Source organism: Apis florea, unplaced genomic scaffold (genome assembly GCF_048593485.1).
Source record: "Apis florea isolate Af1SG1 unplaced genomic scaffold, ASM4859348v1 contig_1794_pilon, whole genome shotgun sequence".
Classification (NCBI taxonomy): Eukaryota; Metazoa; Arthropoda; class Insecta; order Hymenoptera; family Apidae; genus Apis; species Apis florea.
The window spans coordinates 1,659,377-1,685,727 of record NW_028256482.1 but is presented as its reverse complement, the minus strand read 5'-3'; the positions used below and the strand labels follow the sequence as shown (position 1 = coordinate 1,685,727).

Here is a 26,351-nt window from a genome sequence, read left to right as displayed (position 1 = left end):
TCTATCCTTTGGCGATATATCGATTTCGCAAATAGTTCCTTCATGAATTTTCAACCTCCTTGACCTTTTTGATTTTGCATGAGATTCATTAGCATTTCGTTCATTCTCAGAAGATTCCTAATTCCACATCCTATTCGTTTGCATTTAACTAACGCATTGAAAATAGTTTTTGAAATATACATTTTTCATTTTACATTCTTCCAAACTTGACATACTTATAGTATCTTCTTGTTTCAGAAAAGAATAATGAATTATTCCAGATCATCGTACAGCCACCATAACCTTTTTCGATCGTAATGATGATTTTATTAGCATCCAACCATTGTCCAGGTCATGTACGATCATCGTATGGTATTCATTTCTCATCACAGGTTATGATTTTATTCAAAAACAGTCTTCTATTGTTTCGAGTTTCATGTGATAAGCACACTTCCAAACGCTGCAACTTTTGTTCCTCTGGTAATTGGTGCGATATCCACTTTACCAATTCATTTTCACATTACACCCAAAATTGAAAATTGTCATTGAAGATACGTCTAATTCTGCGAACGTTTGTTTGTGAATTAGCTTCCATTTTGGCTTTCAATTTAATATGGCTACCTCATTTTCAAGATTCTCATTTCCAGAATTTTTGAAAATCTCTCATTAATAGAATCTTCTCTGAAAGCTGACACATATTACAGCAGCTGTGTACTGTGATCCTGTGCTTAAACTCAATACAAGAATAATATCCTAAATTCATTTGATAGAAATGTAGAGAACAAAATATGTTAAGCAAAATATAGGTTAAGCAGAGTTTATAGAGTTGCAGTTGATTGTCATTTATTCTAACATTGTGCAAATGTGATACAATCTAGTATCTAACAAACTAAAGTCAGCATTATATGTTGTTATGCAAGTAAAATTAATATCAGAAAAAAAAATTGTACAATATATTTACTTAATGTTATATATTTGCATATCAAAAATCTGCAATAGCTATTTATTTTAATAAGGGACGTAATTACCATTCTTCAGCTTCTAATATAAAATAGATAATATAAATAAGCGATTAATATAATTAGTAGAATTATATTTATTAGCACTTATTAATTAACACTTATTTAGTTTTTATTGCTTTATATATTAATATTTTTTTAGTATATTACATAAATTTTTAATATCACGATAATTATATCACGATTCTTAATGGATGTATAAAATGCTTCATCTAAACAAACGAGTTTTTCACGTTTTGAAAAATGCCCATAATTTGAATAGTGTCAATAAAGAAGAAATATTTTCTTCGATTGATTTTTCGCAAGAACTTTTTCGCCGAAAAAGAAATTGCTGCGTATAATTATTCGTCATTAACTTGCGAATTTTTAGGCACGTGAAATATGCAAAAAGCATGTGAAATTTACGCTCTTAAAAACATACGAATATATGCGTGTATAAAAATATTCAACATAAATGTATTGCATTTACAACGTTATCTGAACCGGTGTAATGATTATTTAATAATTTTATTTTAATTAATATTTATTTATAATGAATTCCCAATTGGCATTACAATATACAAAATTACAAATAATTTCTCCATATTTATGGAATTTAAATTGTTGCTCAGTCAAATGATAATGGCAAAAATGAACGTTCTGTATTACAAGATGTGATGCTATATTCATATTCGCATATCAATATTTTTGTGACACATAGCCACACTCTTCTTCAGTGTTGATATTTGTCGCAACTATCAGATACGTGAATGAATAAGTTCAGTTACAGTTCATGAATATATCTGTTAAGAATGAATCGACAATCTGTTAATCGTGGCTGTTTCATGCGTACTTTAACATGATATTTTTTTTTTCAGTCTAAAGAATAGCGCAGTCAATCCAAAGAAATTACATCACATCCTTGAAAGTTATTGAATCTTGGAATATATGCTTCTCTCTTCATAAAAATATTCAACTATCTATTTTCAAAATAAAATAATTAAGATATAGTAATTTCATTTTACAGGCTATTGTTACTTATGTGTAATTCTAATTAATAACAGTAATCATCATTGATTATATATACATAAACTATCGTATCTGTTCAAATTGTGATATTATTATCTTGTTATATTATTTTATTATATTATTAAAATATTATTACCTACTTAAACATAATATTTTATTCATACTTATCTATATAACCAAATATATGAAATATTTAACATACATACGAGCATATGCTCTACCGAAAATATGCAAAATACAAAATAATAATAGTATATCGAAATATATATTCGTATAAAATCCGCAATCTATTTATATATATATATACGCAAAAACTTTCATCGAAATCAAAATATTTGATTTAAGCCAATTTCCTTGACGATATTAGATCTTTACGATTCTATATGTTTGAAGAAAACAAAGGGAAAACATCATCTTGAACATTTCAGAATAATCTTTTATCGCTATAAATATTGTATTTCTTTGTTTCGTTAAGGGTTGGAACAACCCACTTAACCGTGAGAAAGGAAACGTCTAGTGAATCCCGAAGTCTCGTATTTCCAGGATGAAGGCTCGGTTCCCGCTAAAAGCTCGATAGACATTGGACAAGGAGGGAGAAATTTGTGTGAGAAAAGGACGAAGAGAAGATAATTACATCAAGGCATCGTCAGCTTCCTCTTATCCTCCCCACATCTCTCTCTATTCCCTTCGAATAAAAACGTCTTTTTGTAACGTGACATTTTTTTCCGTCTAAAGAACAGCGTAGTCAATTTAAAGAAATTACATCGCGTCCTTGAAAGTGTTTAAACGTGTTTGTATCGAAGAGCGAAGCGTTGTTTATTATACATATATATATTTTTTAATATCTTTTTACCAAGATATTCTTCCTCATATATACTTTTTATTAAATATATTGAATCGATGCGATTAAGTTATTTCTAGATTTTAGATTTAGACAAGTTTAGATAATAGTTTTCTTATTGGATAGAGTTTTCCCACTTACTTTAACTCCTGTACTGATTAGAAACGAGAAAATACTTACTTACATCGATACTCTACTCGATTAAGCGTTAAAGGAGGAGCCAGGCGAAAATCAATTCATTTATCAAAGTGTTATCATTGATTTTTCAAAAAAAGCAATTATCAAAATTGAATTTTTACTTTCTCTTCTTAACGAATTATTCAACTTTTCACTGTTTTTTAATTTCTTCTTCTCATTCAATTTCGTTTCCATAATTAACATTAAGTAGATATTTACGTTTCGATGTTTGTTATACAAATATAATATTTCAAACAAAATTTTTCTTTGTTAACGATTTCTTAACAAAACCCCCTGGCCAATTACAGAGCGCGTAGTCTAGTTGGCAATAAGTCCAAGCAACTTATGTCGAACAAGATATGTTGAATATTATATGTGATGAGAAGGAGCATATAGATAATGTACATAATAATTCGGTACATAATAGTTCGATATTCAATTAATAGTACGTTCGGATATTAAGGTGTTTAGATAATCAATGTTACAATAATAGAAGTTCTATCGTATATTGAAATTCAAAATAAGTAATTACTTCGAGCATTTTCTCTGATAAATAAGAAATAATTATCATAGAAAATAGCCACATTGAATTATTTTTTAATGATATATGTATTTTCTTAACTTTTGAAGTTTCACCAATTTCTAAACTTTCAATTGTCATTCTTTTTACTCATAAATCTTCCACAATCATTTAATTAATGTATAATTAGGTAGAAATAAGATGAATGCTCATTGTTTCATTCACCAATTACTGTACGACAAGTAAAGTACTGTACGACAATTTAAAAATTATTTCAATTAGAATATATATATATCTCATTGAAAAATTGTTGGTGACTTTGATATATATTTGTTTAAATCAAATATCATCATCAAATAATAATGTAAATAAGAAATTCAGAAACTTTTTGATCTTCGTGTATTACAATGTTCTAATGATATTTGTATAATATTATTTTCAATATAATATTATTTTAAGGAAATAATGTAAAATCAGTAAAATAAAGCGTATGTAAAATTCTGTGCGATTATAGAAATCTGGGTTATGGCAATTTTGTTTCTTATCCTTACAATAGATATATACGTGTCTGTAAATATTTTTCCAGCGAAGATCTTACCAGTATAAATTTCCATATGAATATTTTCTTATGTATTATGTTTACGTATTCAGCATCTGATATCACACTTACAAATATTATTAGGTCAATGTAAGAATGTAAAAAATTACAACTTCATAAACGCAGTGAAATTTTAACGAAATTATTTCGTTATTTCGAAGATAAACTATTTTTAAACATAAAATAGTGTTTTTAAAAAATGAATTTAAAATATAATTTTCATGGATGAATTGTAATATTTAAAAAATTGAAAATATATATAATGCAAATTTAATTAAATTTAAGAATTTAATATTCGTGAATAATAATGATATCATCATTAAAAATAATTAATAATAATTTAAACAAATAGTAAATTTTATTTTTTAAATTAAAAATTATGAAAAAAGTTAATTAAAATTGTCGCGATATTAGAATTATTTATCGACAAAATATAACGTAACTCATATGAAATTTTGATTTTGTATATTAAAAATTACAAATTTTATGTTGTATGAAATTATACGTATACATGTAAATGCAAAATGATCGATAAAAATAATTTTGAGATTTTATTTTTGATAATAAATTATAATATTGCGATAGAAATATGATAAATCAATTAAAAATAACATTATATCTAATATTATGTCTCAATAGGTATCTTAATATCAGTAATATCAGAAAAATTGTAATAAATCTAAAAATTCATGAAAGAATTTTTATTTATTAATTTCTTCAGGGACACGTATTGTATACGTTCAATTTTTTTTTAATCGAAATTATTGTAAATAAAAAAAAAGAAAGTAAAATTTGTTTTAAGAACTCTTTATCACAAAATCTTTCAATAATAAAAACTGATGATATTTTATTTTACTTGACAATTACTGCTTTGAAAGTATCGTAACGTTATTTTTGATGTTTTATAATGTTCCTCAAGAGGTTAAGTTACAAGCAATTTAAGTTTGCAGTCAGCAATTAGAACAGCCATAATGAAACGAAGCGGAAATCGCTTTGTCTTTGTTGCACTCCGTTTCGTTCTAAAAACTTAAATTGTTCATAACTTAATAAATAATCAATATTTTTATATACCAATTTGTTTTGATTTCTAAAATTGATTTTGTATATGCAAAATTAAGACTAAGTATTTCTTTAAAAGTATTTCTTTAAAATGTTTAAAAGTTTAATGTAAAAATAAATTTAAATAAAATAAATAATCATATAATTTTTTATATTACATGTTATATTAAATCTTTATAAATTTTCATTGAAAGCAAATTAACTATTCAATTTAATTTTTGCAATTAAATATACATAATATATGTATATACATTATATTAAAATTAAATCGATATTATTGTATCATATCATATTGTATTACAAAATATATATGAAAATATGTACAAGGAAAAGTTTAATATGTCAAATGTCATATACATATTAATAGTTTCCGTAAAATGTTTCATTTTACAACGTTTGATTTTATAACGCAATAAAGCTGGACTCTAAAAGTTGCTGACATGTTTAAATGAAATATCTTACTTGATGTGCCATACTTTTTTTTAGGAGTCATTAAAAAAAAGTAAAATATTTGATGAAATGCTTCTATTGTTTAATTAAAGAAATAACTAAAGAAAGATTATAAAGTTGAAAAAAATATCCTCTTTTAAAAAAGAAAACACAAAAGATATATTTTTTACATGATAAAATTTTAGAAACTATTACAAATATCAAATAAACTACTACAGAATAGTTTCATAATAATAGAATATAGAAGAAGCCTTTCAAACCTTTTAAAGTATAAAGAATTTTAAGGATGGATCTTCTGATAGAAATAATATTATTATTTTTTTTTTTTAAATAGGACGACATTATTTCTTGATTTTTAAATGATTATTAATATTAATTAAGTTTTTAATTATGTTTATGTACGATACGTATGCAAGAAAGACATTCACACATGAAGAAATATGCAATTACAAAAAATATACAAATATTTAGAATGTTAGATATTAACAATAAATATTAATAATAATGTAATTTGCAATTATAATTATAATTCGAATTACAAGTTATTATATTACAAATAGTTTTCTATATTTAATGAAATTGTTTGACAACATTTATCTATAAAAATTCATTCCATATAGAATATGCATATTTAAATTATAATATTCCTAATATTCTGGTATTTTGTATCATATATCATATATTATTATTATCAAAGTTACAATATTCATTGAAACTAACTAAATTAATTTAACAACATAAACATAGGAATTGAAACGAGATATACATAATAGGAGAATAACATATGCATTAATATATTGCATTATGCAATAATTATTCGTTAATAATATTATGCAAAATGAGCAAAATGATAAATGTATTTTTGGTGCATTCTTATCACAAAATAAATTTTAAATTGTAATTCGATTCCATTGTTTTATTTCCAATAAAAAGTATATTATTGCACGAATATAGAAATCTAATATAATCATGTTGAAACTTGAACAATATTTCAAAGATTTCTAAGATTTCGACACATTGCTCAACAACAATTGATACGTTCTTATTCTTCGGACTATAGACTAAACATATACATATATGGACTACAATGGACATCTAGATTAATGGATCTATTAATTACTGTTGACTTGTAAACATAGACAAACATCTAGATATGTCAAGTGAATAAGCAATTGTATTATATGTCTGAGACATTATTGAAACCGAGAATCAATGTATTAATTATTTTGCATATGATGTTTTCCAACCAAAATTAAATTCACATTTTAAAAATAACATATTACAAAATGATGTTCCATTGAAATTAATTACTTTAAATATTTATGAAATATTCTAAATAAAATTGATTACTTCCAGAATTATTAGAATTATAGAATTTTTTTTATATTTTAACTGATAAGATAAGACGTATCAATTTTTAAAAAATGTTAAAAAACTGTTAATTCGCAAATATTTTAATTTCAACGTTAAATAAAAATACATTTATCTATCAAAATAGTAATTCTATGAATTTTATGAAATGACCAATATCTATAATGTTTAGAATTAATAGTAATTTATTTAAATTACTTATTAAATTAATTAATTACTAAATTATTTAAATTGAAATTAATAGTAATTTATTTAAATTAATAGTGTTTATTGGAATTAATTTAAACAGCAGAAGTTTACAAATTTCAGCCTCTTTTAAAGCTTTTGTTCAAATCTGCTGCCTGTACTGAATATATATCTAATAAATATTTGTTAAAATCTACACAAGATTACAGAAAATAGTAACTTTTTTTTTTTAGTAATTACTTAAACTTTTATAAATATAAAACAAAATTAACGCTTACCACTTTTAATCATATTTTCAAAGCTTTTTTAAAATTGAAATTGTTATTAATTTCATATTGTTTAAATTAAAAAATATTTAAGCATAAGAATTAATTAATTGAAAAAATTGTAATCATTTATATGCATAAAAGTATAAATATATAAAAGTGACTTAATAAAAAATAATAATTATTTATTATAATTATTAAATATAAGTTATTAAGCATAAATATAAATACAAATTTATATTTTGATTTTCTGTTATGTATATTAAAAATAATTCACTTCCAATTTTACAATTTAATATGTCAATGTTAATAAATAATAATATATATAATTATCAAAATAATATATGTATAAATACAAATTGATTTTTAGTAGTAATAATATTAAGTTATCACAAATCACTGAATATTTACTGAAACAAATTAATCGTTTGTGAATTTCTTTATATTTTTTATTTTTACACAAATATATTTAAAAAAATAATAATTATTATTATTGCTTATTGATGTATGAACTGTTATCTTTCTATTTTCTTTCTGACTTCAACCTATTCGTCTCAGAAAATAAGAAAATAAACAAATTCGTAAATTTAATTTGTTTCTTAATTTTTGTCTGTAAATGTACATATATCATTATCTTTGTGAACATTTCTTATTCTTTTTTTCTAATTTTAAAAAAAATTATTCATAAACAAAAATGATTATACATAGTATAAAAAATATTAATAATTGATTACATTTGCTTGCTTTACTTTTTTTTTCATCTTTTTATATTTTCCAAAATATAAAAAATGTAATGTAATCGTTATAAAATATTTCTCTTTAAATGGCGTTAACGAAGCCAAAACACGTTAATTTTTAAAATGCTATTTTTGATTAATCATACACCAGATCTGAGAAACATGTAATATTTTGAATTTTTCAAATATGAAAATTGAACAATTGAATTTTATTAGCTACAGATTATCTTTTTCTAGATCTGTACGCGTTCCAAAATTTTCGTGGAGTATTAAAATGAATGAGATCGATGAACAAGAGCGAACTTACATGTGATTGCATGCATGTGAGATCATATCATGAAACGAGAGATCTCGCAAAACCTCTGCGACGCGAGTAGAAACATATGATAAAGGACGATCATCTACAAAAAAGAGGGTCTTCCCTCGTCATCTTGAAAAAAATTTGACCTTTTGAACATGAATATAAAGTAGATGGAATATTAAAATTAATACTAAGTTATGTTAAGTTAATATTAAAGTTTAATATAATTTTGATATAACGTTATTAACATTTAACGTTTAAGTGAATAATTTCTTTATTTTTGTTAATACTTGAATTTCTTCGTCAAAACTATATTTAATATATATACATAAGTCCTATGTTTAAAAATATAGAAAAATAACTCAACTGGAGATTTCTGATACAATTTCAAACTATTTTTTTTCTTTGAAAAAATTTTCGTTTCAGTTTTATTAAAAAAATATTAATAGAAAACATTAGTCATGTAGATTTGGGCGAAATATATTACAAAAATCATAATATTTCATAAAATTTATATAATAAAACAAAATTTATATGGTTATAATTTTCTTATTTGTAGGGAATATCGATAATTAGATAAATACGTTTCAAAATTATATAATTCCATATAAAAGAATAAAGTTGAAGTTCTTCAGTATTATTTAACCTACAAAAAAATTGTTTGTGTAACACGATGTTTCTTTTTGAACTAAACAACTTTAATTATCTTTAATCTCTTTTGTTAAACGAAACACCCTATCTATTTAATTTTTCGAGACTTTGTGTCATGAACAACGTACATTTCACAAATTATTGAATGCGAATCTTGAGAAAGAACTTGTTCGAGTTCACCGTTTTCGTGTGACTACCTCAGAATGGGGACTGTCATCTTGAAGATAGATTTATATTCTTGGCACATCCTTTCGTATATTTAAAATATTCAACAAGGAGCTTTTTATAAGAAAATTTTAATATAAATTGTATATAAAATACAGATCCAGATATTAACAATATAAAGCATTTTTTTCAAAAGATATTGTTACAATAATACATAACATATAATAATATCGTATAAAATAATATATTTTTTATTTGGCTAGATATTACTTGAAATAATCATTTAATTCATTTCGTATGATTTTTTTTCTAGGTTACGTCGTTTATTTATAAGATTTATTACATTTTATACATATATATCTTTCTCACGAATTATTTGAAGTAAGAATAATTTTGAGTAAATTGTTGCTTATTTTATTTAAAAATTTTCTCTAATAAGATTTTCTTAATAGAAAAATAAATAATTGATATTTTTTATATCAGAACAATTTATTTATGTAAATAAATTTTGAACGAGGAAGAAGATGAAGAATGATATACTCGTACAAAAAAAGTAGACCCATCTTTTTGTTTCCATTTTTATTTCATGTAAAAGTTAATAATTGCTAGCTCAATAAATAAATCATAATCGACATATACTAATTTGTATGTTTGTTTTGATTTATTTTAAATATAAAAAAAAAATATAAGAGAATTAAATTATAATATCAGATTTAAATCATTTCGTGCACTAATTTTTGAAAAAAAAAAAAACAGTGAAAAATAAATTACAGGATTTATACAAAAATTTCGGTTGAAACTCAGTTATTAAGTTATAAGCAATTTAAGTTTGCATTTAGATGAAGCAAGGCAGAAACAAAACGGAACGATGCAGCAATGTGATGAAATTATCTTATTCTGTCTCGTTTTATCCAACACAAATAACTTGTAAATAAATAAGTCTTAACTGTCATTTTATATATCCAATCATCTAAAGATGATTTTTCAAAAATGTATCAAAAAATATATATCAACATTCTATACACGAGTCTAATGGAAAATAAGCAATTCATATGATCAATTAGGTTCACATAATAGATTATTTCTATTGCTTATTTCCAAATTAAAATTTAGACAAATGAATTCAATAGTGCATAAATATTTTCGTTATTTGATTTTCGTCATTTGTCCGATTGAAAATAAATTGTATTGATCAATTATCTCGATCGGTATAAAGTCACATCTCAACTTAATATTTGCCATCTTGTGATTTGTGTGTCGACTTAATTTGAAAAGTCGAATGGTATGCCGATCGATTAATCGATTGATGTTGAAGCCATGTCGAAACTAGCAGTGGAGTATTTAACAACATAATCAGATTTTATTCACCGTTTCTGAATCCGCTTAATCCATTCTTGAGATTAAGTATTAATGTCTCTTTCGAGATCAAAGCTTTATATAATAAAGTTTCAATTTTCGTTTTTATTGTAGGTATTTGTCACCGAATTTTTTTTCGTTTCTGACATGACGTTAATAATTATCAAGAAAAAATACTTCCTCGTTAATTTTGATGCAAAAAAAGATACTATTGTTAGAATTTTTTTTATAAATATATGATAATACGTATTCGAAAGTCATCAAAATTGACAACCAAAGACCAAAATTCATTAAAATGGTGAAATGAAAAGGCCACAAATGTTGGCAAAGCCCCATAGGTTGAATTGTTCAGCAACAGCAATCAGAGCTAGCTGAGAAGTGCCAACGCCAATAAGGACGCGGCTTAATGCTCGTTTCTTACTCATATCGATACGCGGCATCAAAAATGCATGACGAAAAGAAAAAAAGAACGACGTGGAAAAGGAGCATTATATCAATCGATCAACCGACATTTATTCTCATTCGGATGACAAAATCCAAACAACGAAAACAATGTGAAAAAGCTCCTAACATTATTATATTACGTATTTCTTTTCATTCGATAGTAAACGTTTGTATAATTGTTGAATGAGATTTGCCATTACAATTGCAATAGTAGAGATTAAATTTCATCCAAAGACAAAAATTTAATGAATAGAGTTAATAATAAATAAAAAATACAAGTAAATGACCAAATATTATAATGAATACATTAAGAACGAAAGAGCATTCGTGTAAACGATTACAATGCATCCTGTTCATAAACTCGTTTCCAACAGAGGAGTTTCTTCATCACGAACGAGTATTCGTGGAAAATGAAACTAGAATGCTCATTAATCATTTCCATTTCGGTTCTGTTCAATTATACTCGTGACAACGATGTGTCTGAGGAAAAAATAATAATTTCATTATAATTTACGATTTAACGAAAGGGAAAACAAAAAAAAAACGATAAATGAAATCGTTGTGCTCTTGTTTCTTTTTACATTTCAGAGTCGAGCAAGCATTCATAGAATATTTGGACACATTCTTCTCCATCTGGCAATCGATGAATGGTAAAAGAATGCTCGTTTCACTCGAATTTTGCTGGGGTAGGGAAATAACGAGCAAACGTTTTCTTGATTTAACCATCATTTTTCGAATTGATAATAAAAATAAAAATAATATTCACGTGATTTCATATTTTCTTCGCGGAAAATTCTCGCATAATTAATGATATTAATATCATATCATGTTAAGTTTATATTTTATTTTAGAATCTTTTATCTACGTTAGAGGATAAATCCAGTAGACTGAAACATGCTGGTCAGGATTGCCCGCTCTATCATTAAAAATGGCTCGATTCCGGCGAATTTCCGCAGGATACGTGACGTTACATTATCCCCACTTCCATTAAATAGAGGCACATCACGTGATACGATGGTATCCTTGGATTTGGCGGAAACCTGATCATGTGATCTCTGTTTAATTTAGCAATAGGACTGGGTATATTCTGCTCCTGTGGAAATTCACTGTAAGAATCATATATTAATAGGAACTATTTTTAGTGATAGAGAGGATAATGTATGCTCAAATGTTGGTTAAAAGAGAGATTATTTAGTAAGTTATTTGTTAAGTTTCATTCTATTTCCATCATTTCATCTAACATAAACATAAATTGCTTACAATTTAATAAACAAATATTGAACTGAGATTTTTGTGTTTATTTTGATCTCTAGAATTAATCCTCCAAAAGTATTCCACAAAAATACTAGCACTCTGTATATGTGTATTTTCTTTTTATATCTAGTGTGATTATGAATTTTATTTAATAATAAGCAAATCCATTTATAAAAATTGAATCTAAATCATAAAGTGTACGAATTTTCATTCATATCACACCTTTCTTAATAAATTAATTTATTATAATTTTTTAAATGTTGTTGAATGATATTTCTGAGCATATTATTATAAACCTGATATTTTTCCAACAATAAATTTGATTTGCAACAAAATTGTATTATTTTATTTTTATATTGATATTAAAAAGGTAAATTTTAATACAGAAATTTCAATTGTAAATAGAAAATAATTTATTCAAATAAGATGTTGCTCTTAGAACTAAAATAAAACTGATTAAAGTGAAAAAAAAAATATTTTTAAGATTTGAAATGTAAAAAATCGCATGTTCTCATTATTGAATTCAATTTACTGAATCTTCATTCTCTGGAAGAATAAATTTAACCAGAAAAATGGTACAAGAGAACCAAAAAATTTGATATTTACTTAATCTTTGTATTAATTCAATTCTTCTCGAAAATCATAAAAGATTTTATGATTATTCTTAGATAAAAATTTTATTAACAATTTTTTTTCCTTATATTCAAAGATGAATTAAAAATTAAAATATAATAAGCAAAAATTTAGATTTGTCTAAACGTTAATTTGATTTAATTGTAAGATAAAAGTAATATTACAGTTATATATAATTCACATATAGACCATCACTTTAGAACCACATCATAACCACAAGATCGTGGTTGCTGATGAGCAAATGAATTAATATGGAAATGTGTAGTATCTATGATAGTATCCATACTAATCACTAAAATGATTGAAATTATCATTCAACAATCATCGTCAATTACATGGATGCTCTCACTCGTATTATTTTCTAATAATAATATTTATCTGAAACATTTTCTTAAACATTACTAATTAGAAAAAAAAATATCAAATAAAAGAAATCTTAAAATTCACTTAACAGATGTTATCAAAATAGTATCTATGAATTCTTTTGTTATAACAATTGAAGTAAACAAACCTGAAGTAAATTGGATTTATGATATTAATTATAAAAAAACTTGTAAATCTTTTATTAATATTTATGAGAAATATAACAAATTGAAATGGCATCATAATAAAATTAAAATATCTAAAAAATAAGTATTAATATTAAATATTAGAATTAAATAATAAGTATTATACATTGTGATATAATTGTATAAGCATGTTATTTCAATGCATTGAGAAAAGATTCTAGATTGTGTATGAGAAGAATTATTATTTTTTTATGGATTAACATTTAGTTTTTTTAATTTAATAATATTAGTTTTATATTGTGCGATTTTTAGGTAACGAATAAAATTGATTTAATAGAAATATAAATATTCGATTTTTTATAAATATAGCAAGAAATTTTAGTCACCTTAGAATAGAATAAAAACACGTACGTCATAATTCAAAGCTTTCAAGACATTTTAACAGAATGATCGTCCCATATAAAAGCACATAAAGGAACAATAAAATAACGTCCTTCGAAAGCTAGATCGATCCGTAATTGTGCCAATTCTAAATTGCATACTGTTTTGCAACTTTTTTCTTTTTTTTAAAAGTATTTTTTAATTTATATCACATTTAAATAAGCATATTTAAATTGTTATTACATTAGCACATTTATATCATTAAAAATTGTATAATTTTCTTTAATAAAAACTAGTTTTATAATAAAATTAAAAATATATAAATAAACAAGAAAAATTGTTTTTCTTCAAATATCGATTAGTAGATTTATGATATTTTTTTGATATTCATAGCTTTTAATTTCAGTGATATTTGACAAATTTATAGCTAGCTCTGATCTATAGATAAGTAATAAATATCATCAAATGTCGTAAAAATATAAGTTCTCTTATTAAAAATTTTACAATACACTTTATTTTATAACGTGTGATAAAACTATTGTGCTGTCATTTTATTATGTGAAATATTTATTATATTTCGATAAATAAAAAGAAAAATTTATGATGCTTTTCCTTGAAATAAATTTCTGTATTTAAGAGATACATTTTATTTTCAAAATTTATAACTCCACTTTTTGAAAAATATTAGTTTTTTTGTATATATTTCATTTCTTAAGAAAAAGAAGCCTCTGATTTTATCTATGTAAGATAAATTCTGTAATAACAATGAATGATGTACGTGTATATATATATGTATATATATATGAAAAAGTTTGAAAATTATTATATTATTCTTTATTTCTATCTATAGAAAGAATGCAACATTAATTTTAGATTATATATATAATTTTATTTCAAATTAATATTATTATGAAAATTATATATCATATAATGAAAATTAATTAAATACATATATTGAAATATGAAATATAATTTTATATTTAATCATATAATTATTATAAATAGTTATTATATATATTATATAATATATATCATAAACAATTTATAAAAAAATTTATAAACTTTAATTATTAAAATTTTAAATAGAAAAAAGATTAAGTATTATTTTGTTCGCGTTTTTTTTTTATAATGATTAACTCATCAGCATAATGTAATCTAATATAAAATAATTAATTAATTGTAATAAGTCTATTTCTAAAGGACTATTAATGAGTATGATACTTTTTTGTCATTTTGACACACATATGATCACATTTAGTAAATATTAACTTATTATCAATTAAATTTAAAATAATTTAAATAAAAGAAAAAAGAATGAAACAAAGAAAGAATGATAAGAGAAATTCACTATTATACATTTGCTTTCATGCAAATTTATATGTATATATGTCATAAAAATTTCTTTCTATTTTTTTTGTATAAAAGACTGTCATGTATATAAAAACGTCATGCATTCTCTTTGAAGAAAGTAATTGAAAGAAGAACTTTCAGATTTTTGCACACGTTTTATACTTTTTAGTATCAATATATATATATTATTGTATTCTGGAGCAAGAATATTATTAATAGATTGTTTAGTTAAATGCATATTTTTGTAAAAATAAAGTAATGGAATTTGCACAGTTGAAAAAAAAATATAAAATTATAAAATAACAAAATACTAAGAAACGAAATAAATACTATTTAAAAATACTATTTCATTTAATTATAATAAAATGCAGTGAGTTCAATAAATCTATCTTTTAAAACACAAATAATCTTTTTAAAATTGAATTTGATAATTTAAGTTGTTTTAAGAAGTTAACTTGAGATTAGCTTGAAAGTTACAAAATGTAAATCAACATTGTATAATGACATAAATCTACTATATATATATATATATTTCATTAAAGACACAGGGAAAAAAGAATGACATTTGCTATTTTTTTTTTTTTTTACATTGTAAGAAATTAATCTAACTTTTTAAAACAATTCAAGTTAAATCTACTAAATTCAATTTTAAAAAGATTATTTGTGTTTTAAAAGATGTACCAATAATTAAATTTTTCGAATTACTGTATAATGAAAAATAATATGAATTAATAATTATAAATTTTTATTTTTGATTCAACGAAAACAATTTAATTACAGATATTTCTATCTCTAATTCAAAACAAACAACTGCAGTGATTATTTTTCCTCTTTGTATTGTTATATAAAGATGATTCAACGATAGTTTCTATAAGTCTTTAGCTTTCAGCTGACAGTATTCTTCAATTCGAAATCTTTCATTCGTTGTATGATATATTGCTGCAAGTTTTTGTAATGTTGACACGAATTGCTTGGTCAAAATGTTTTCTGTTCAGAATTGCTTCAGGCAACAACATCCTGCCTGGCGTTTTAGAAAAGAGAAATACCGTTCTCCTCTTTTTACGGGTGCGAATCTTTCAACTGTACTTTAAAGCATGATGTATTTCAAAAAAAAACACACACACACAGTTTTTACTGTTCTGAATAATTATAATAACAGATTATATAATTTAATATTCATTAGATGAAAAATAAGATATGAAAAATAAATTTTTATTTATTTATAAAACAACCAAATGCGATAGTTATTTAATTATAATATTTTCATATATATTTATAATCTAGTTTTATAATTTAAATAATAAATATAAATCTCATCGATTTTAATGATTTCATATGTTATGAAGATTATCATACTGAATATTTTTTCTTCATACATATTATCATTGTTCAGTTTTAATTTTCAAAGTATTCATAAAAAACTTTTCTTGAACTTATGAATTTTAGCATAAACGATCATCTAATAATAATCATATTCTATATAACCTAGCTTAAATAATAAAGAAAAAAAATAATAAGTTTTAACTTAGATTAGATTAGATTAGATTAGCTTTTGTTTATAAGACCAGAAGGATGAAAAAATGAAGTGAAAAAGAAAGGATATGTTTATGATACAGATGATCTTAACAATAATTACATTATACATCTGTATAACTTAATGTAAATAATAAAGAAAAAAATTAATGCTTAGATTAAATTAGATTAATTTTCATTTATAAAACAAGTATAGGGGAAAGATAAGGTGAAAAAGAAGGAAGATAGAGGAAAGTGAAGTGAGATCAATAAATAAAGAAAAAACCTACAGGGGATAAAGGAAGCAAAAACGAAGAGTCAGTAGTATCAAAAGATCTGTGATGAGTTTATCGATAGAAAGGAAGTTTTAACTTAAAGAGGATAAGTTAAAGCTTATTATATATGAATACTAATATTATTTTTATATAGCTATCAATTTGCAGAGATTTAAGATATTTCTTCTTTCAAAATAAAAGTTAATGATTACTTATTTATTGATTGACAACGTATAACATAAATATTGATTTTATAAAAATTATGATTTTAGAAAATTGTAAATTCTTCTTTTATATTTTTTATTTTTAATTGAAGATGATGTTTAATAAATTCGAATGTATGAGAATCTTCTGTATATATATATAAATATATATACTTATATTTAAGACGTTATTTAAATGTTATTCCAGAAATTAGATATTATCTAAAAATGATGTAATTCAATTAAATCAATATTAAAGCAATATTTAATTGATTTGTTAATTGAAAATTTGAACAATAATATTTTTTTAAATATTTAAATAATTTTTAAAGAATGTTATTTAACATTAATGGCTTCTGAAACATATATTTTTAAAAGTATATACATATAATAGTTCTATCAAATAGCTGGAGATGCAGTGATCAGATCATCTAAGGATTAGGCCAATAAGTTTTTCTTGTTTTTTGTCTCCTTATATTTAATTCATACATGATGTGATGTCGAAGCTGGATTATTATCATATAATTATTTTTAAGATTATTTTAAAATTGGATTAAACTTTGAAGTTATAGCGATTTAAAGTTATTAATTTGAAGATAGTTTCTTATTTATCCTAATACGTCTTTCAGTTTTGAGATGTCATTTGAGATGAGAAGAGAAAAGGGTAATTTTTAATCATTTACTACTTTTCATCCTCATCATTGCAATATTTTTCTTACACTTCATCACCTGATCAATTTCAAACCAGACAAGTAACAGAGATGAAAAATTCTGGAAGAATATGCATATTTCCGAGAAAAAAATGTAGGTCACAAAGCGGATTCATTCTTAATTTCTGCACTGTCGTTGGCAATTGAAATATCGAGATATAACAATGCAATAACTCCAATGATATGATTTCCTTTATTTCATGAGAAACTCTTAATAACAATCTTTTTAATTCCCTTTTACACTTTTTATGCGAAAAGTCGAAACTTTGATTGTGAATTTTCGCAAGATTATGATGATTTATTTTTTGTGATTTTTAAAGTGAATAAAAATAATATTATTTTAAATAATCTGATATTGCATTAATAATTTTTAAAAAAAGATTACTGTTGATTGATAAATTGTCGTCCAATCGTTGAGTTTGAAAATCATTGTGCTCAAACGTTGTTTGAGTTTAAGTTTACTTATGAAAGAATATTTATTGGCAATTAGAGTTATTTTCATCAATTTTTAAAATGCAATTTCTTTATCTTTGATTTTCCTTTTTCTTTTTTTTTTTTGATCTGAAAAATGAAATATGTCTTAAATTTTCGAACACTCTATACGTAGAATATTAAAATTTATATTTATAAGATATTTTGGAAGATCGATTCTAGAAGATCAAAAGAAACACAAAAAATAATAAACAAAATTTTTTATTAAGGTCCTATTTATTATTTATTTTAAGTTATATCAGAATTGCAATTGAAGTTTATATCAGATGAAGGAAAATGGAAGTAGAGTGAGATGGAGATCATCATCATAAAGATATAGATCTATACATGTATATCTTGCACACAAATTCACTCTGTCTTCATCTTGTTGCATCTAATGCAAGCTTGAATTGCTTACAATTTAATATTTTTTTATATCAACTTTTGTGAATATTTCAGCCTAGAATTGATTCACGAATATATTATATATATAATAAAATATTAACAAAGTACTAAATATCAAATGTATAATAAACAAATAAAATGTGTAATGTATAAACATAAACATAATATAAATAAAAATCTATATAAATCTATGTTATTTACTTTAGAATTAAGTTCAATAATTTAAAGCAAAATTTATATAATTAATTAAACAATAAAGAAAGGATGTGAATAATTCAATAAAAATTAATTGATACAAAATTAATACAAACTTCTTCATCATATAAACTAGTAAAATAAACGAGTTTTTTCTATTCTTTTATGCTTTTAAATATTTTTTAACATACTATAGAAGAATATTAACAGAATGAAGGATATTGATTTACAAATATATAACTTTATTATATACTTTCAAATAGTTAAAAAAAGATGGCAATTAACACTTATATATATATACACAGAGAAATTTTGAAGGATTTAAAAAATTTTCAAAAAAATAATCAAAATTACTACAATATAAATTAGATTGTGAATTTTATTAATTAATATGTTTTGTAAATATATTATATTAATATATTTTATTGAATTTTATATTATTGCACTATTTTATTTCTAAAAATTTATTAAATATTAATAATAATTAATAGAAAAGAATTGCAATTTGCATATAATTGATCGAACAACATGTCTGTTTTATTTAAAAGTTTTCTTACAAAAGTTATTTGAAATAAAAAGATATATTATACAATATTAAGAATTGTTGAATACATAGAGATCAAAGTTAATTTTGTTTATGAAATAATATAATTTTTATTTTCCATTTGTTATTTTTTATAAAAAAAGTATTAAGTTATTTATGAAAAATTTGGTACTGATATATTAAATATTTATTATAAATAATTTTAATTCTATTAAACTTGCAAATATACGATTATTTAAATTACAATATATAATACTCTACATAGTTGACTGCTTTATGTTCTCCTTGTCTTCCATTCTTCGAACTTCAAGTTATAATCTTCTGAACTAATTATTTTTTAACATAAATAGGGAAAGGAGTTATGAAGAGGTATTAAATAAACAATTTATTCAAAAGAATAAAAATTTTTGTAATTATGACAACTATGTGTCAATTGAAAAATGATTTTGTTAAAAAATCATATTAAACATATTCTCATTTCCTTATAAATACTTCAATACTTTTTCTCTAAAAAATACAATCGTATCGATTATGCATTAAAAATGAATAAATTATATAATTCCATTGAAAAAATTAAAATTGATCATATGATTTTTATCATTTATAAAAAAAAACTCTTAATATTATGTCAAATTTCTATAAGAATTTTTTTTTTTTTTTTTGTAACAAGATATTTGTATATTTTAGAAAAAAAAGGACACACTGTATACACTTTTAAATATTTTTAAAAATTCTGATATCAAAAGTAAATGAAAATGAATGTTACATATTTGAGAATAATTTAATTGTTATTTTGAAAATATCGACGTATAATAAAATTGGATATTGCAAATTGCATACAATTTCATTTTCGATTGCATAACGTCAGGTTTTCTTGTCGTAATGTTGGATTTGCTGATGACACCAGATTCGTTTAACTGTACACAGTTAAATACTGTTCGTTGATTTAAAGTAATATCTATTTAGATTTATCTTTATTTATATTATTTTTATACTGTGTTTGCTAACATATTGCAAACAGAATATTTTATCTTCTTAAAAATATACAAGCTAAATCGTGTAAAATTTCGAATAACTTTTCACTTCGAATTGTTTATATTTATAGAAAAGAATATTTTATACATTTAAAAAAAATTGCATTGCATGTGGAGATATATGAATTTGGCACTGACAACTCAAAATGTAAATTTTTTATGTAAAATTTTAGAATTTTTAAAAAATTTTTATAATATACATTTTTGAAAATACAGATTTTACTAATTATTATATATAATTATTAATTAATTGTGATTTTTGATAAATTTATATAAAAATAGAAACATAATGTACATTTGAAATAAGTTGTGCTAAAATGCAAAGCGATATATACATTTACTTGTAAAAAATTGAAATAAAATATAAACCATTTTTATTTTAATTGAATCATATATATCTTTTACATTAATCGATACAAGTAATTATTCATTAAAAAAAAAATTATATTATATTATTTATAGCAAAAAATTATTAATTTAGAAAATATTTTAACTTGAATTTTTTATAAATTATATGAAAAACAAGGAATTTATGAAATCGAACTCTTGTTTTTATGACTTTTCACTGTAATTATTTAAAATAATAATAACAATAACTTTGAACATAATTTTTTTATTTATTAATTGTAAAAAAATGTTTAAAATATGACGAATTATCAAATTAAAAAATTTTGTTGTTTTTTTATAAAAGAAGAGAAAAAGGAAAAAAATTAAATTAAAATATTTTATAAGATGAATGATTTTAGAAAGCGAAAAATTCATCTTCGATATATTTTTAACTTTAGAGATGATCGTCCAATTTTAGCAAGAATTATATATATAATAATAAGAAGAGTCTCAGAAAAAAAAGAATTGAAAAAAAATATTTATAGTAAAATAAAAATCTTCATTTTCTTTTTTTTTTTTTAATATTTCATGAATTCATTATAATTAATATTTCAATATAATACATGTGTTCAGAAATATAGTTCTAATGAAATATTCAAAATAAGGAAAATAAGGAATACAAAGTATTTCAGTATTTCTCAAAAAAGAAAATTTTATTTTAACTAAACTAAAATCTCTTAAACTTAAATTTTTAAAGTTTCTTAAAATGCAAAACAAAAAATTGTGGCAAAACATTGGAGAAAACTTAAAAAAAAGAGAAACTTTCATCATAAATATTACTTTCCAATTTTATTATATAAAACATTTAATTTTAATTACTAAAAATATATATTTGATGATTTAAGCTTGAAATCAGTTCATTAAATAAAAGAGGATTATTTCAATGGGAATCAGCTTGATTTTATCCGCGTTAATTACGGAGATATCGATACTTTTAGCTATACAATTTGTAAATTGCGCAATAATTGTTTTTAACAATATTCAGTTTATTTTAATCGGCTTTGTGTTCATGCCATGGATTATGCAAATAATAAAATAATAAAATACATAATAGAATTTATGATGAAAAATGAAATATCAATACTGTTTGCATTATTATTATTATGTTTCTCTTGAAAATAGATAATGAATCTGACAAATTATTCAATGATGCCAATGATAAAAGAATTCGTTTTTGAGCCACATTAATACTTCGCCAACATTTAATTGTGATTCTATAAAATAAGAAACAGATAAAGAAAGATATTACCAATATGTGTGTATGTTTTCTCTGAAAATATTAGAGATATTAATATCTTTATTAAACAGTTATAAATACAATATCTAATCAATAGAAATAATCGATAGAAAAACTTAGAGGTTGAGTTTAAGGATGAAAGAGATGTCACTTCAAAAATAAATTATTTCTCAATTAATTTTAAAATTTAGAATAATTAAATTTATGTTGACACTTATTTGTTAAGTTACAAGCAATTTAAATTTACGTTAAATGAAGCAAAATGGCGGTGTGATATTTATTCTATCTCTTTTCCAAATATGTTGTTATTCATCAAATAATAATTTCATTCAATTCATCAATATCAAATTTCATAATTCAGTATTTATTACAAATTTAATGGAGGGTATTTTTATCATCGATGGACAAAATATCAGTTTCTGTAATAGAAAAATTCTTCCTATTTCAAAATCCTACTCAAATTAAAACTTTTATTTTTATCAAGAATTTCTTTTTACCTCTTTCATATATAAAAACTTATAATGCGAAAACTTTTCTTTTCGCACTTTTTTTCAATCCATGTTATAAACAAAAATATATGAGTTGAAAAGTTTCCATAGCTATGTCAAATCTTCTGCTTCTTTCGGAACGCACTATATAATTTATTACACAATTAAATTACGTTATCTAAGATAACACAAATTATATTAATAACGATAATCTTTCATCTTATATTCACAATATAATGACGAATCAGCGTATGATAGCAATGTCGCCATCTATAACATTCTGTCGAATCGTATAGATACCTCTTGCTTGTAAATCCTGAGTTGACCTTACTGGTACACGATTCTATCATGGATGTTGCCCGCCAAATTAATATTGGGCAACTGGTTGTAAATGAAGAGGAAGTAAATGATGGGCAGTGGTTGAACATGTGCCTTTCATCCTGAACAATAGACCAAACGCGCCGCTGGTCTGGGCTGTTGACATTTTAATGCTTGTTCTAATTAGGTCAGTTACGAGGAATATAATTATCAAAAATGTGATCAAACTTTGTTATCAAAACTTTGTTATTAAAAAATGCACGTGTATAAATAAATTAATGTATTTACTTCTTAACCAAAAAATTAGAACCAATCACAATTTTCACATTTCCTGTTTTCTAATTATAATTTTTATATATGAGAATTATAATGTGAAGATCTATAAATAAAAGTTCGTGGAAAAATTACACGAGCCACTAATTAATAAAATTCATTGCATATTTCAACGTGTAGAATCGAATTCGTTGTTGTTTAAACTATTTTAATATTTTCTTTCGAGAGATTGCATAGCAATTCATGATTTTTTCATTTTCACGAGAAATAAAATATGATGAAAAGAAATTTGATTTTGATTCTCAAGATATCATGATTCTTGCACGAATCATTTTTTATTTTAGGTTTTCATTGAGAATTTAATTTTTAGTGAAAACATTTTGATCAAATGCTATAAATTTATTAGAAGAAATTCATTAAAAATTACAATATACTAATAAAATTAATATAAAAATAACGAATACATTTCGTATAATTAGAATTGTTCTAATGCTCTTGGTGCAGGAGAATTAATTCTACCATGATATGTTGAGCAAACAGTTAAACATGAATACGATTCTCTCGTAATTTAGGCATGTATTTGACGTTGATTACGTTTCAATATGATTAAGATATAGAACAAAACTTGTGCAAAATTGATCTTATTAAAATTTTAGGAATTTTTATAATAAAATTCAAATTCAAAAATTTCTAGAAACATAGTTTTATTAATATTTCATGGTCATTGATTTTATAATTGCAAAAAGATAAATATAATAAATATAAATTGTAGATAAATTAGCAATACGTATAATTTTATAGAGCATAATGGATGAATAATTAAGAATAATCTAATCTTTTAATTTGTTTTCGACAAGTAATTTTAGATGAAGAAATTTGAATTAGATTTGAAATCGATTAATCGAAAAATTAAATTCGTAGGAATTGCATTTTAATTTCACATATTCATTTCGAAATATGATAAAAATATAACGATTTAAAAAAAAAAAAAAAACAAAAAAAAAACTATTTGTTTTCAAAAATTCAAAATAGTCTTACAATTTTTCATTCCACCCAAAAATATCAAACGTTTAAGGCAGGATTCGTCATTTGCAATGCTATAGATGTGTCTAACTAATCCCAAGACGATACATCTTTATTTTTCATCCCACGGACAGCTTTTCAACCTTCTTCTTAGTTACTCCCTTGGTTCCACAACATGGTTATAATCAGCGGCTAGGAATAGGAGCAGGTATCCAGTTTATGTATATTTCTCTACCGTGGAATTCGGGACGTGACAATTCAGTATCTTATTCGGTAGAATAATTTCTCGGCAATGTGGTAAACCGGCGGTGACGTTAATTTCACCAGTGCTTGTATTTCATGGTATAAAAATTGTCTGTCAAATTAATTTTAGATTATTTTCATTAAAGAAGAATCTTTCTTTAATGAAATTCAAAAGAATTTTTTTACTTTTAATAATTCTTGATGAATTCTACAAAATTATATATATATATATGTATATGTATACAAAAATAAACTTATTTTTTTCTTTTCTTTCCTTTTTTTAAAATTTTTATTTAAAAAAAGAATTTTATATGGAATTATAAATATTTGAAAAACTAATGATATATTTTCAAAATAATAATTTAATATTAGTTGTACTATAATATATTAGTTAGATAATAATTTAATTTTTTTTTTCAGTAATAAGAATTATAATTTACAATTTTCATTTTGATTTATTTTTTGCATATCATCAACCAATCGCATGATTTTGGGGGATACTCGATGTGAAATTTATTATTTTCTTTAAATTCTATTTATTATATTTTGCAACTTATTATTGTATTTTACATAAAATAACTTTATTAGGCATTAATATTAATCTAATTTTAATTGATGTTTATAATTAATTTTTATGACAGTCACTTATTAAAAGCTTATTGTATTTGAAAAATATAATAATTATCATGTGTCTTTGATAGGAAAATTAAAATCAAAATATCTGAAACAATGCCAAAATCCTCACGTGAGAGGTGATTGGATCTATTATGAACTAAGTGATTGTTGATTTTTTAAAATTACTTTCGAGCCAAACTCTTTGAAATATATGTTTAAAGAAGAAAAATAATTTTCACGACCACTGTTCTACGATGTAAAAACTAATGAAACTAATTCTTTACAAAATATTAGATTTATAACACCATATCTTGGAATATTGAGAAGGAAAGATATGATAATTTTTATTGTTATAGAAGATGAACTTTTTTATTACTGGGAATGTACGAATTCTGGTATTCAAAAATAGCCACTTTTTCTCCATATACACGTTATAAACTTGCCAACAAGATTCACCAGATGTTCTCTTCTCGAAACATTCGGGTCACGAAGCGATTATTTTTCAAATCATAGTGCTCGTTGCCTTTCGTATGTTAATAGTGGTTTCCAAAAAGTACACGCTCTTTAAAACAAGATAACTTTTTTAAAATTGATAATGATTTGAGTTTTTATTTTAAGGAAGGATTAGTTTATTACACGAAAAAGTATGCGTGAAAAAGATTTTAAAAAAGATTTTACTATTGGAAGAATTGAAATTAAAAGAAAATAGTGAAGGTCGTATCATCTTTTACCTTTTGTTTCTTATCAATTTTTTATGATTTAAAATAAATATACATTTCATGAAATTGTAAAAATGATTCGATATTCATTATTAATTTGAACAACGATTCACAATAATCACGTATTTTTTCATCTATCTTTCATATCTATTTTATATCTATTTCATTTATATCTTCTGATTCGTCAAATTGACTGTAATTCAATCGAATGTACATTTCAATGAATTGTGATGAATTAATGAATAATGCGTAATGAATCACTGATTTCTGTATGTATTGAAAATTTGCAAAAAGATTTACAATTTATATACATATATAAATATTGTATCTGAGAAATTATATATATAAATTGTATCATATTAATATGAAAAATTTTTTTAACTCTATATAATAAATAGAATCAGAAATGAAATCAATTAAAAAAAGAAAATATATTAAATAATA

General features: G+C 22.9%; 1 protein-coding gene and 1 long non-coding RNA gene across 3 annotated transcripts in view; one reads left to right on the top strand and one right to left on the bottom strand.

The window, feature by feature from the left end:
* Positions 1–23,309, top strand: part of LOC147658638 (uncharacterized) — a 59,628-nt gene extending 36,319 nt beyond the window's left edge. Inside the window, exon 3 of the long non-coding RNA XR_015293501.1 lies at positions 23,013–23,309. This is a non-coding gene — a long non-coding RNA (uncharacterized LOC147658638). The remainder of the gene's footprint in view (positions 1–23,012) is intronic.
* Positions 1–26,351, bottom strand: part of LOC100867936 (uncharacterized) — an 88,227-nt gene that overhangs the window by 21,612 nt on the left and 40,264 nt on the right. The gene's annotated exons all lie outside the window — the stretch shown is intronic.